The sequence below is a fragment of the Gorilla gorilla genome, chromosome 3 (assembly GCF_029281585.2).
Source record: "Gorilla gorilla gorilla isolate KB3781 chromosome 3, NHGRI_mGorGor1-v2.1_pri, whole genome shotgun sequence".
NCBI classification, from domain to species: Eukaryota; Metazoa; Chordata; class Mammalia; order Primates; family Hominidae; genus Gorilla; species Gorilla gorilla.
In genome coordinates this window covers 151,893,703-151,908,330 of record NC_073227.2, presented here as the reverse complement: position 1 = coordinate 151,908,330, position 14,628 = coordinate 151,893,703, and positions in this window count along the sequence as shown.

Sequence of the window (14,628 nt, the reverse complement as noted above, 5' to 3'; positions counted from 1 at the left end):
ACAGCACTTGCCTTTTATACACACTTCTAAAAGGGGGTGGTCTAACTTGAAACAAGCTTACAATGGTGCAAAGTATAATGACGCAAAAGCAAGGATACAGAAGAAGAACAAAGGCAGTCAATCATACTATGACAGTTCACAACTCAGGCTTACATATGACTCTTGCTATGCAGCCCAGATAGCTGTTATCTAGGCTTGCTCCAGTGCTTTGCATGGGCTTATCTCATAACCTTTGCTTTGGCATCTAGGGGACTGCAATCCAGGCCTGCTCAGGTGTCTCATGATCTTCACTGTGCTGCTTAGATGAATAACATAATCAAAAGAGAAAGGAAAATTTGTTTTTCTTCTCCCTATGTTGAGGGAGCCCTGGGAGACTCTCCAGAGCACATTCTTTGAGCCCCAGCTTCTTAGATAATGCTGTCGAGACTTTGCCTGGGTCTGGGCTTTGCCTGTTACTGCCTTTGGGATGAGTCAGCCTAATACAGAAAGATTGTTTCTTTCTCTTTTTAATTTTACTTCTCTTTCTTTAATTTCCAGCCTCAAGGGTGATGGGAGAAGATGTAAGAAAAATTATAGAGAAAGATGCAAACCTTCTTGGAAGGCCAAAAACTTTGGAGAAGAATTTAGCTGAAGGCAGCTAAATTCTCTTAAGGGCAAAGGTTAGATAACAAGGGAATGTAAAGAAACATATCTAGATAAATTGGTTTACTTATGTCTCAGGAAACCAAATTTGGTCATTCATGTGCAGGACTGCTCTCTATTCAGGGGTCAACAATGTTAATTTCCCACAAATTATGTTTGCTCCAGGCCTTTGTCTTTAAATCTGTACTAAATTAATACAAAGGTCTCTGGCTTAGTGGGATTGTACTCTCATTGGCAATGCTAAGCAGTGCAGTCCCCTAGCTGCATTCTCAGGCAAAATAACTGTGTCTGAATACTTTTTTCATTTGTCACTCAGCCAGAGTCTGCGGGATGGACCCGACACAAGAGAACAAAGCTGGGGCCTAATACAAGTCCCCCAGAGTTAGAGCACACAGTCCAGAAGTTGGGAGCTGAGTGTTGGTGCCATAAAATCTCCCAGAAATGAAGCCAGTCAGCTGAATCTACCTTATAACACAAACAAATCTTCAACATCATCAAATACGATGAAAGAAAACAAAATACTGTCCAAAGGTAAGCAATCTCAAAGACTGAAGTTAGATAAGTGCACAAAGATTAGAAAGAATCAGTGCAAGAATACTGAAAACTCAAAAAGCCAGAGTAACTTCCTACTTCCACATAACTGCATCACCTCTCCAGCCAGGGTTCAGAACAGGGCTGAGGCTGCAATGGCAGAAATAGCATTCAGAATATAAACAGTAATGAAATTCATTGAGCTATAGGAGTATGTTGTAAGCCAATATAACAGAGCTAAAAATCACAATAAAACATTGCATGACCTGGCAGGCAAAATGCCAGTATTGAGAACATAACCAACCTGATAGAGCTGAAAAACACTACAAGAATTTCACAATGCAATCGCAAGTATTAACAGCAGAATAGACCATGTGGAGGAAACAATCTAAGAGCTTAAAGAATGGCTTTCTGAAATAAGACAGGCAGATAAGAATAGAAAAAAAGAATGAAAAAGAATGAACAAAACCTCTGAGAAATATGGGATTATGTAGAGACTGAATCTACAACTGGTGTACCTAAAAAGGATAGAGAAAATGGAGTCAACTTAGCAAAAGTTGACTTTTGATATTTTTGATCTCATGGATCAAAATATCATCCATGAGAACTTCCCTAACCTAGATAGAGAGGTCAACATTCAAATTCAAGAAATACTGAGAACTTCAGTAAGATACTCCACAAAAAGATCATCTTGAAGACAAATAATCATCAGTCTTCAAGGTCAAAACAATAGAAAAAATGTTGAAGACAGTGTATTAGTCTGTTTTCACACTGCTGATAAAGACATACCTGAGATTGGGTAAATTATAAAGGAAAAGAGGTTTAATGAACTCACAGTTCCACATGACTGGGGAGACCTCACAATCATGGTGGAAGGCAAAAGTCATGTCTTACATGGCAACAGGCAAGAGAGAGAATGGGAACCAAGCAAAAGCAGAAACCCCTTATAAAACCATCAGGTCATGTGAGACTTATTCACTACCACAAGGACAGTATAGGGGAAACTGCCTCCATGATTCAATTATCTCCCACTGGGTCCCTCCACAACACATGGCAATTATGGGAGCTACAATTCAAGATGAGATCTGGGTGGGGACACAGAGCCAAACCATATTATTTTGCCTGTGTCCCCTCTAAATTTTGTGTCCTCAAATTTCAAAACCAATCATACCTTCCCAACAGTTCCTCAAGTCTTAACTCATTTCAGCGTTAACTCAGAAGTCCACAGTCCAAAGTCTCATCTGAGACAAGACAAGCCCCTTCCACCTATGAGCCTGTAAAATCAAAAGAAAGTTAGTTACCTTCTTGATACCATGGGGGTAAAGGCATTGGGTAACTATACCCATTCCAAACAGGGCAAATTGGCCAAAACAAAGGGGTTACAGGCCCCATGCAAGTCCAAACCCCAGCAATGCAGTTGAATCTTAACGCTTCAAAATGATCTCCTTTGACTCCATGTCTAACATCCAGGTCATGCTGATGCAAGAGGTGGGCTCCCATGGTCTTAGGCAGCTCTGCCCCTGTGGCTTTGAAAGGTACAGTTCCCACCTAGCTGCTTTCACAGGCTGGTGTTGAGCATCTGAGGTTTTTTTAGGTGCATATGCAAGCTGTAAGTGGATTTACCATTCTGGGGTCTGGAAGATGGTGGTCCTCTTCTCACACAGGCAGCACCTCAGTGGGGACTGTGTGGGGCTCCAACCCCACATTTCCCTTCCGCACTTCCCTAGCAGAGGCTCTCCATGATCACCCCCACCACCCCCCCCACAGCAAATTTCTTCCTGTACATCCAGGTGTTTCCATACATCCTCTGAAATCTAGGCTGAGGCTCCCAAGCCTTGCTTCTTGACTTCTGTGCACATGCAGGCTCAACTCCACATGGACGCTGCCAAGGCTTGGGGCTTGCGACCTCTGACACCATGGTCCAAGCTATACCTTGGTCCCTTTTAGTCACAGCTGGAGTGGCTGGGATGTAGGGCACCAAGTCCCTAGACCGACTGCACACAGAGAGGGGCCCTGGGCTTGTCCCCAGAAAACATTTTTTCCTCCTAGGCCTCTGGGCCTGTGATGGGAGGGGCTGCTGTGAAGACCTAGGACATGGCCTAGAGACATTTTTCCCATTGTCTTCATGATTAGGATTTGGCTTCTTGTTACTTATGCACATTTCTGCAGCTGGCTTGAATTTCTTCTCAGAAAATGTTTTGTTTTTTTTTTTCTATTGCGTTGTCAGACTGCAAATTATATAAATATATATGTAATTTAAATAATATGAGCCAATAAATTCATGATAACTAATTAATATTTAAATTATTAAAGATAAATATTAATTATAACTATTTTATCAAAATTGTAAATATGGAAATGTATGTAACATACAATTATTGATAAATAAGTTGGGGGTTTTACTTGTGATTTTCTCAAAACCTGAATAAAAATATCCTTTCTTTTTTGAGTCCTGGATTTTTTTCAGTTTGAACAAATACTGGAATTATTAACTCTGCACCAAAGCTAAATAACTGATTAAGGACACATGATGAACCTATTTGCATAAATGTGTAAATGTTGTTTTCAAAAGCAGTGAAAAAGTTAATGAAGATATTTAATTAACCTGAAGAGTCCACTTACTGGATAATTCAATGTCATTAATTAGGTGACTCATAAAGCAGAGGCTTTCCATTTTTTGAGAGTGGCTAGAAAAAAAAAGCTTAGGTTTACAACATGACTCTACTAAGAAACCTGAACATTATTTCATTACTTTTTATCAAGCTAATATGAGAAAGGAAGCAACAAGATAAAAATAAATGACAGTCACTTCTTGGACTGGAAGCAAAGAAGTTTAACAAAAGAAAAAAAAGATTCTTCCTCACTTTCTTAAAAATTGAGACCACATTTTAAAATAATTTTGCTTGAGGTCTAATTAAAAATATCATAGTTTCTGTCTTCTGGAAGATTATAGTTTTTCAAAACTGCAACCAGTAGGCAGATAAATAAATATAAATTACAATAAACATAATGTAGATGTATCTTTACAGAAAACTTTAGATCAAATGTTAGCTTTTTCTACAAAGGGTCAGATTTTAAGTATGTTAGGCTTTGACAATCATACAGTTTCTGTTGCAACCACTCAACTCTGACATAATAGCCTGAAAGCATCTATAGACCACATGTAAGTGAATGATCTTGTGTCCAAAAAAAAACCTTTTTATTTGTGAAAACACTACAGTTTTTACTTTATGCAATTGTTGTATGCTACAAAATGTTATTTTAAAAAATTGTTTCAATCATTTAAATCTCTAAAAACCATTATTACCTTGCAGGCTGTACCAAAACCATAGGCCACAGGCTGCCAATGCTCACACTGAAGAAACAAAATTGTGATATCAGTACAGCCTTCACACAGAAAATAGAGTTTGAAACTAGAATATCAATTACAACTGGAGAGTTAAATGAAAAGTCTTATTAGTTAGATGGAGTGGGTTTTGCAAGACACTGGTGAGAAGTACAGAATTTGGGGTAATTGCAGTAATTATGTGGGCTTAAATATGTACGTGTGGGTGGAAGAGGGAGATGTCAAGCGATGAGAGTAGAGATGAGTTTAGGATAAATTACAAATGTCTTCAGGCCATCCAAAGTGTTTATAATTTATTCTAATGGAAGTGACAAGACATTAATGAGATCTAAAATAGGGACTACAAGAAACAGATTACAATAGATAAACAAGACTGTAGGCAGATAGCTTCTTAATTCCACAGTTCACTGGCAAGTCCAAGAAGAAACTTAAGGTGACCTGAACTATAGTAATGACAGTGGATTCACTTATAAGTACAGTCTTGAGTTGATTAATGATGAGAATTCATTCTGAGAAATGTGTTCCCTAGGTGAACATCATAGTGCCCTTTTACAAACCTAGATGTGGTGTAGCCTACTACACACTTCGGCAATAAGGTAGAAGTTATTGCTTTTAGGCTACAAGCACTTACGTCAGGTTACTATATTAAATAATGTAGCCAATTGAAACACAATGATAAACATCTTTATATCTAAACATAGAAAACATACAGTAAAAAGATATGGTATAAAAAAAAAGTTGTACACCTGTATAAGATGGTTACTATAAATGGCACTTGCAGGCCTAGAAGTTGCTAGGGATGAGTCAGTGAGTGAGTGGTGAGAGAAAGCAAAGTCCTTAGACATTACTGAACACTACTGTAGACTTAATAAACACTGTACACTTAGGCTACATTACATTTCTAAAAACTATTTTTTCTCTAATAATAAAATAACCTTAGTTTACTGTATCTTTTTGACTTTATAATTTTTTTGACTCTTGCAATAACGCTTAGTTTAAAACACAAACACATTGAACATCTGTACAAAAAATATTTTCTTTCTTTATACCCTTATTATATAAGCTTTTTTCTACAATGGAACAGAACAGAGCCCTCAGAAATAATGCCGCATATTTACAACTATCTGATCTTTGACAAACCTGAGAAAAACAAGCAATGGGGAAAGGATTCCCTATTTAATAAATGGTGCTGGGAAAACTGGATAGCCATTTGTAGAAAGCTGAAACTAGATCCCTTCCTTACACCTTATACAAAAATTAATTCAAGATGGATTAAAGACTTAAACGTTAGACCTAAAACCATAAAAACCCTAGAAGAAAACCTAGGCATTACCATTCAGGACATAGGCATGGGCAAGGACTTCATGTCTAAAACACCAAAAGCAATGGCAATGAAAGCCAAAATTGACAAATGGGATCTAATTAAACTAAAGAGCTTCTGTACAGCAAAAGAAACTACCATCAGAGTGAACAGGCAACCTACAAAATGAGAGAAAATTTTCGCAACCTACTCATCTGACAAAGGGCTAATATCCAGAATGTACAATGAACTCAAACAAATTTACAAGAAAAAAACAAACAACCCCATCAAAAAGTGGGTGAAGGAAATGAACAGACACTTCTCAAAAGAAGCCATTTATGCAGCCAAAACACACATGAAAAAATGCTCACCATCACTGGCTATCACAGAAATGCAAATCAAAACCACAATGAGATACCATCTCACACCAGTTAGAATGGCAATCATTAAAAAGTCAGGAAACAACAGGTGCTGGAGGGGATGTGGAGAAATAGGAACACTTTTACACTGTTGGTGGGACTGTAAACTAGTTCAACCATTGTGGAAGTCAGTGTGGTGATTCCTCAGAGATCTAGAACCAGAAATACCATTTGACCCAGCCATCCCATTACTGGGTATATACCCAAAGGACTCTAAATCATGCTGCTATAAAGACACATGCACACGTATGTTTATTGCGGCACTCTTCACCATAGCAAAGACTTGGAACCAACCCAAATGTCCAACAATGATAGACTGGATTAAGAAAATGTGGCACATATACACCATGGAATACTATGCAGCCATAAAAAATGAGGAGTTCATGTCCTTTGTAGGGACATGGATGAAATTGGAAATCATCATTCTCAGTAAACTATCGCAAGAACAAAAAACCAAACACCGCATATTCTCACTCATAGGTGGGAATTGAACAATGAGAACACATGGACACAGGAAGGGGAACATCACACTCTGGGGACTGTTGTGGGGTGGAGGGAGGGGGGAGGGATAGCTTTAGGAGATACACCTAATGCTAGATGATGAGTTAATGGGTGCAGCGCACCAGCATGGCAGATGTATACATATGTAACTAACCTGCACATTGTGCACATGTACCCTAAAACTTAAAGTATAATAATAATAAAATAAAAAAATAAAGTTTTTAAATTTATATTATTTACTTTTAAAACATTTTATTAATAAGACACAAACACATACAGCAGCTGAGGCCTACACAGGGTCAGGATTATCAATATTACTGTCTTCTGCCTTTATATCTTGTCCCACTGGAAGGTCTTCCAGGGCAATAACATGCGTGGAACTTTCATCTTCTATGATAACAATGCTTCCTTATAGAATACCTCCTCAAGGACCTGTCTGAGGCTGTTTAATCGTTAACACTTTCTCTCTCTCCTCTCTCCATATATATATGAATTCTTTGGCTCATATAATCTTATGGGACCACTGTTCTGTAGGTAGTTCATCATTGACCAAAATGTTGTTATTAGGCAGGGCATGACTGTATATTATTTTTATTTACCACTGAATGGCAATATTAAATATGTTACAAGAATGGTTTGCATATTAAATCCTTATTATTATTATTATTATTGTTATTGAGACAGAGTCTTGCTCTGTCGTCCAGGCTGGAGTGAAATGGCACTATCTCGGCTCACTGCAACCTTCGCCTCCCAGGTTCAAGTGATTCTCCCACCTCAGCCTCCCGAGTATCTGGGACTACAGGCACATGCCAGCACGCCTGGCTAATTTTTGCGTTTTTAGTAGAGATGGGATTTCACTCACCATGTTGGCCAGGCTGTTCTCAAACTCCTGACCTCAGTTGATCCACCCGCCTTGGCCTCCCAAAGTGTTGGGATTACAAGCGACCACTCCCAGCCTTAATTCCTTATTATGAAGACATGTAATTCATATAACAAAAGCAGTAAAAATGTCTAGAATCCTATGTACTTTCCAGAATGCTGTCAAGAGCTAAGCTGCCATGGAGTTGAAATAGCTAATTAAAACAATAAGCCAAAATGACAGTAACAGTCAAATCTTTACTAACTGAGATAGTTTAAGCAAGAAACTAAACAGGAAAGATCACTAGCTCCTCCAATGTTCCATTTTGTCCCATGAAACAGCTCCAGGACAAGGTCACGTAGATCAGCACAAATGCAGATGTGGGAATTTTCTCAGCAAGAATCTTTTGACCAAGGAGCCATGAACAAAAAGCTCCTTTCATCTTATGGACCTGGGTCCTTGGGACAGAAAGAGCAGGAAGGGCTAAGAATGGGAAAATACTGAGTTCTGATTCAGAATAGAGAATAATGTTTTCAAGGTTTCCCCTTTCTCCTCTCCCTTATCCCTCTCTCCCCATCATGAGGAGTTCTCTGCAAATGTTTTCTACTGAGGGTCCCTGATAAGGATAGCTCAGATGGGGGTGCCTGAGACTTGAATGGCAGACATGCACAGGAGGATGGTTGGCTAGTGGGGAATGAGTCCTAGACTGCAGCTCCCATTAGACATTTTAATGCACTGGCTGTTTGCCAGTTCTGGTATAGGGAGAGTATCTTTCTCTCATGAGGCCTGCCAGGTAAAGCCATTGTAATGGCCTATGATTAGGCGTGAAAGATTACACATAGGGTTTCTGCCTGGAGTTGGACTCCTCAAATGCCTTTTGGATTTTCTGTCAAGTGGTAAACATTAATGGAAGATTAAAACAACTCCAATTTGACAAGACAACTAAGGGCATTGTTCATGAAGAGTGGGCTCTTGCTGTGGAAACTTGGATAATTTAGGATACTATAGAGAAGTGTGGAATGAATAATATAAAAAGAATGGTACAAATACCATCCACAGTTCCATGATCAGTTATAAAATTAAGTATGTAATACATTCTTGTGTTTTCTTCTCTTCTGCATTGTCATGTATATAATTGTTTGTCTTATTTTATCTTCCATTTTTCCCATTATTTTTAGGGTAGGCTGGTTTGAATAACTTCATAATTTATTATCTTATTTCAGGATATTAAGACATAGTTGAGACTGAATCCGAAGAGGAGTGAATATCATGGATACCTATTTTGGATAGGACCACTGCATTTTAATTTGTACAACATATATTTGAATTATATTTGACAGGATCATGTACTTGTTACTGTTACCCTTTTGAAGTTTAAGCTTTAGAAAAGGCAGGCGCATGGATATTGAATAGTCTTAAGCTGGATCATCAGCTATTTCAGACTGGCTTACTCAGGCAAATTCCAAAACTCTGGTAGTTTGACTAAGTACTTGCTCAATTTGGAACAGCTAAAAACGATATCCCCAGGCTTACTCACAATTCAGGTTTTACATTAAACCTACCTTCTTTAAGGAAAAGAGCCTGAGATAGAAGGTGCCTTCCTATTCTTTTTCCTGACAAGCAATGTAACAAAACCATTTACATTCCTGTAACAACAGTCACAAAGGACCAAATGTCCAGTCCTTAGTTCTGTGGCGGACATTCTGTGTTATTCAGATATGAACCATGGTTGAGATCCTATGATCAAGAAGCAAGCAGCTATGACAGAAGTATTTTAATGCTTAGAGAAAAAGAAACAAAGGTAGCAACTCACTGTTAGGTTAGGGTTAGTCTGCAGATACCTGGATTAAGATATTTTAAGCCACTGTGTGGTCCCTGGCTGACCAGAGTGAGTTCATTTATATCTATCTCCTCTATTTGGATAACAATAAAAACATAACAGAGGGAGATGGATTCCGTAAATATGACTGTTGAAAATGTTATAGCTACAGAGGATCCAAGAGGTATGTTTGGTAGTTGGACTAATGTATTGTTTGGATCAAATAAAATATGTGTTAGAGAATGCAACTGTTTATTCACAATATAGGGGCACCGTTAAAGCCCAGATGAATCAGGAAGGTGACAAACTGTCTCACACATTTCCTGCCATGTAAATCAGAAATATTGTGTAGAACAGAACTTATATACAAGCTAAAATAAGTAAACACAGAACAAAAGATAGTGACCAAAATCTTTAGCAAGAAGCGGTGCATCACAAAAGGAAAGAGGAACAGGAATGACCTGATATGAAACTATAAGGTACCCCTGTAAGAGATATGAATGGAGGCTGCTAGAGTAAGTCTAAGGCCAACAATGTAGAGAGAAACAGATGAAATTTTTCTTTGTATTGTTAAATTAAAATGCAAACATTCGAGCTTCCCAGCTTCCACATCAAAGTAGAAAAAAAAATTTGCATTAGAAATGTGTGTCTAGCTTTTATGAAGTATGACAGAAAAAATTATTGTTTCTCAAAGCAGTTTTTCTAAAACTGTCCATTTGTAAAATGGACAATGTGCTTCAAGTTACAAAAAATTATTTTCTTATTCTCTATGTAAATATGTTTCCCATGAGTACATTTAATGATGTTTAGACTAACAATTTTGTTTAAATTTTAAGTTAATAAGATAAACTTTGAAACTGGGAAAAAAACAAATAGCAAAGTTAGCATAATTTTAGTGCCAGTGGTTGCACAGGACATCCTGATTCTCCAGCTTCTCAGTCATGGCAAAAGGAGCAACAGTCCCAGCTCTGTGGTTTTTGTGGTGGAGTTTTAGCAATCATTTAGAAGATCAGCCCAAGACCTGCTCCACCAACTCTCCAATCGTGTACGAAACTAATTCTATATATTAAATTTTGTTTGCCTATATTACCTAAAGATTTATTCTTATAATCTATAATGGAAAATTGAAATATTGAGTATGCTGATGAAAAAGATTATATTTTCTTAAACAAACGTTCACTCCTAAATGATAAATTCAATTATAGGAACCAATTTAGGTAGGCATAAAAAGAGAAAAGTGAAAATACACTTGAAAAATTGAAGCAGCTCCACATGCATTCCAGCTTTACAGAGTGAAAGTGTACATGAAATTTTATTCAGAGACAAGAATTTATAATGCATAATTAATTCAATAATTAATATTATTTGACACAATTTTCAGCATACTAAAAGGTAACTGGATTTTATAATCTAATTAAAAAGTCATATAAGTAAATACAATGAGTATTACCTTTATAAACACTTTAAGACACATTCGAGTATATGCTATAATGGAAATATTCGGCCTGGCACAGTGGCTCACGCCAGTAATTCCAGCACTTTGGGAGGCCGAGGCGGGCGGATCACGAGGTCAGGAGGTTGAGACCATCCTGGTTAACATGGTGAAACCCCGTCTCTACTCAAAATACAAAAAAAATTAGCTGGGCATGGTGGCAGGCGCCTGTAGTCCCAGCTACTCAGGAGGCTGAGGCAGGAGAATGGCGTGAACCCGGGAGGCGCAGCTTGCAGTGAGCCGAGATTGCGCTGCTGCACTCCAGCCTGAGCAACAGAGCGAGACTCCGTCTCAAAAAATAAATAAATAAATTAGTAAATTTTGCATAAGTAAATTATACCTCAGTAAATCTGGCTAAAATACAATGTAAATATGTGTATCAACCACCATTAATTTAAAAATTCTAGGGCCAGGCATGATGGCTTATACCTGTAATCCTATCACTTTGGGAGGCTGAGGTCAGAGGATCCCTTGAGCCCAGGAGTTCAAGACCAGCCTGGGTAACAGGGAGCTCCTCATCTCTATAGAAAATTTAAAAATTTAATTAGCCTATCATGGTGGCTCACACCTGTAGTCCCAGATACTTGGGAGGCTTTTTTGAGGTTATAGTGAGTTATGATCCAGCTACTGTACTCCAGCCTGGTGACAGAGTGACATCTTCTCTCTACAAAAATAAAAATAAAATAAAATCTATGACATTTAACTGATTACATATTTAATCATTTAATTGGAATAAATAATATCCTGATTATGACATTTCAATAGACATATTATTATTTATTTTAATATTTGAATAGAGTAAATAAAGTCCTATTTTTCTTTCAATTTGTCATTTATTTTATGTTGCTTTGAATACAAAACTAATGCTGCAATTGTGTACACCATTAAATCATTAGGTTCTAATTTCCTTGACCTATTATGAAAAGTGAATTTCAATTTGAATATCAGGGCATTATTTGCAGAATATTGTTATTCTGCAAATATATTCTGTAATATTTAAATATCATAATCAAGCAAAGTCTTAAATGTGACACCCGAAACAATTATAGGCAAAGAAAATACTAGTAATATAGCTCACAGATAAAGCTTATTTAGTATAAAGTATGCAAGGAACTTCGGATTCAGACAATATGGCACAGATCCATGTTTTTCCCGCCTCTTTTTGTTATGCACAACTATATATTTTGAAAATGACACATGTAACTAACATGAAAAAGCTCTAAGAGATGGAGGTAAACAGAAGAAGAGTTAGTTTGATATGCAAGGAATGGTGAAACAGCACAACAGCAAGGCATCTTGTGTATCCTCACTGGACAGAAGAAGGCCTTCAGACTTATTTTTCCTAATCCCCCAAACTAGCAACAGAAGATACCTCAAGTAAGCTCCTTCCTCCCTTGGATCAATCAGGAGCCGCTAGCTTGAGACACCCACCACCATCCAGGAGAAGCAGCTAGGAGAAACGCTAAGAGAGGTGCTCTCCTTCCCAGTACAGCTTGAGGCTTCCTTTTCTACCAGGAAGCACAAAGGTGGGAAAATAGAACCAGGAAGAGGGACCTAGTAGAGAAAGTGGCCTGGTCTAAGAAGCTGCTTTGTCCCTGCAGGCCCAAGACTCTCTTCCCAATGACCCCAGAGTAGCCAGGGGACATTGGTTGGGGGATTCTACCACACCCCTCAACACATACCTCAGACACCTGGTAGCCTAACCTGGAGAAACTGCTTCCACTGCCATATGCAGCACTAACAGGGAGCAGTGGAATTCCCAGCAGCACCACATTAATCAAAGAGTCTGAAATCACAATGCAAAAGCTCTAAACATTAAGCTGGTATTCAAACTACAGCCAAAACAATTGGCCAGTGCAGGACAGTTCTCTATGTGGCCTTGGATTGACCCAGTTCTCTTCCCTTTCTTCCTTGTAGGTCTTAATAATTACAGTAGATTGTGCTGGGAATACATTATGGTGAGATAAGGAGGGGCTGATTGGACTAGCCTGGGCCTGTTGCTCTTTCCTCTGGAAGCAGGATGTCCCTCAAAGCTTTAAGTCAATGTTTCACATTGCCTCTGAGGTATATAACCCTGAACAGGCTGTCTTTTAGAGTCCTGGCTAGGCGTGGTGGCTCACGCCTTGTAATCCCAGCACTTTAGGAGGCCAAGGTGGGTGGATCACCTGAGGTCAGCAGTTCGAGACCAGCCTGGCCAACATAGTGAAACCCCGTCTCTACTAAAAATACAAAAAAATTAGCGTGGTGGCAGGCGCCTGTAATCCCAGCTACTTGGGAGGCTGAGGCACGAGAATCGCTTGAACCCAGGAGGCGGAGGTTGCAGTGAGCTGAGACCGTGCCATTGCACTCCAGCCTGGGCAACAAGAACCAAGCTCCATCTCAAAAAAAAAAAAAAAAAAAGAGCCCCTCAGCTGTGGTGCAAGTGGGGAATGCACAGCTGAGACTCGATGTGCCCTAGACAGCTTTCCTGAGTCTTCAGGAATCAGCTCATCATAGATCCTAGCATTCTTTTGTCCCTTGCTGTCTACCTGTAAGTCACAAATCTGCTTTGTGTAATTTGTTGCATATGAGTGTATTCTGTCTCCTGCACTCAGACAAGTTGGTAAGTAGCACACAGTAAACCTAATCCACAAAATGCGTCCAGCAAGCAGGGCCCCATCTAATGTAATCATAGCTTATTTGGGAAGCAGGAGGGGTGATACTTCCTAGTACCCAGCCCAGGGGAAAGACGGCAGCCTGGGGGCATGGGGATTGAATATTTTCAGAGGAAGGAAGGGTGATAAGTGGGATGTAGGTCTGCCACTTCCCACAGATGTGAATGAGATGGCTGCATGGATCAAGGCAAACAAAAGGCAATGAGGAAATAGAGGAGCATAGATCCCTTGGTTGGGGATATTTATTTAATTACCCTGTCATTCATGAGGGCAGAGAGTGAGGGAAGTGAGTACTCAATCAGACACTAAGGCACCTGAGAGGGAAAGAAGAAAGGGGTCGTCAGATCTTCCTTGAGGTATCTGAGAAGGATTCAATACATGTGATAAAGGCCTTCACAGAAAGGGAGACTCATTATCTAAAGGACAGATATAGAGAAAGGCCAGGTATGTTTCTTTGATGAAAGGACATTGCAAATCCCATGTCTTGGGCTGAATGGCAGTGTCAGAAATGGGACCAAGTTCTCAGGGTCCCTAAATGGAGGCCAAAGGCCTTATATTTCTGTCAAGGTAAGAAGAGAAAAGAAAGAAATTCAGACTTTTTTTTTTTTTTTTTGATACTGGAGTCCACATAATATTTCCAGGTCCTCTTAGGGAGAAAAACTGATGACATTGGAAGGTTTTAGAATGAATGCATTGACCAGTAGTGCTTATCTACCTGTGATATGGCTTTGGTCCATATTGGATGTCAGTGACCATGGTTCTCACTTATGAGCACATTATTGGCATTGACCCCCTGACTTTTTGTAGCACAAAAATCACCATTGCCTGAGGAGACATAGTCTTTGACAACTCAGAATTCAAGCCATAACAGTGGGGCATATCCTGCCTGCCACCTAAACTACCCAAGCCCCAATGGATTATTTAACAAAAGCAGTACTACATGGTAAGTGGAGAATAGGACATTACTTTATTAATTCAGGACTACAACAAACTATCCCTTTTAAGCAACCTGTAAGGATCCATTGGATTCTACTGTGGCGACCCGGGGCCCAGGACTCACAGACG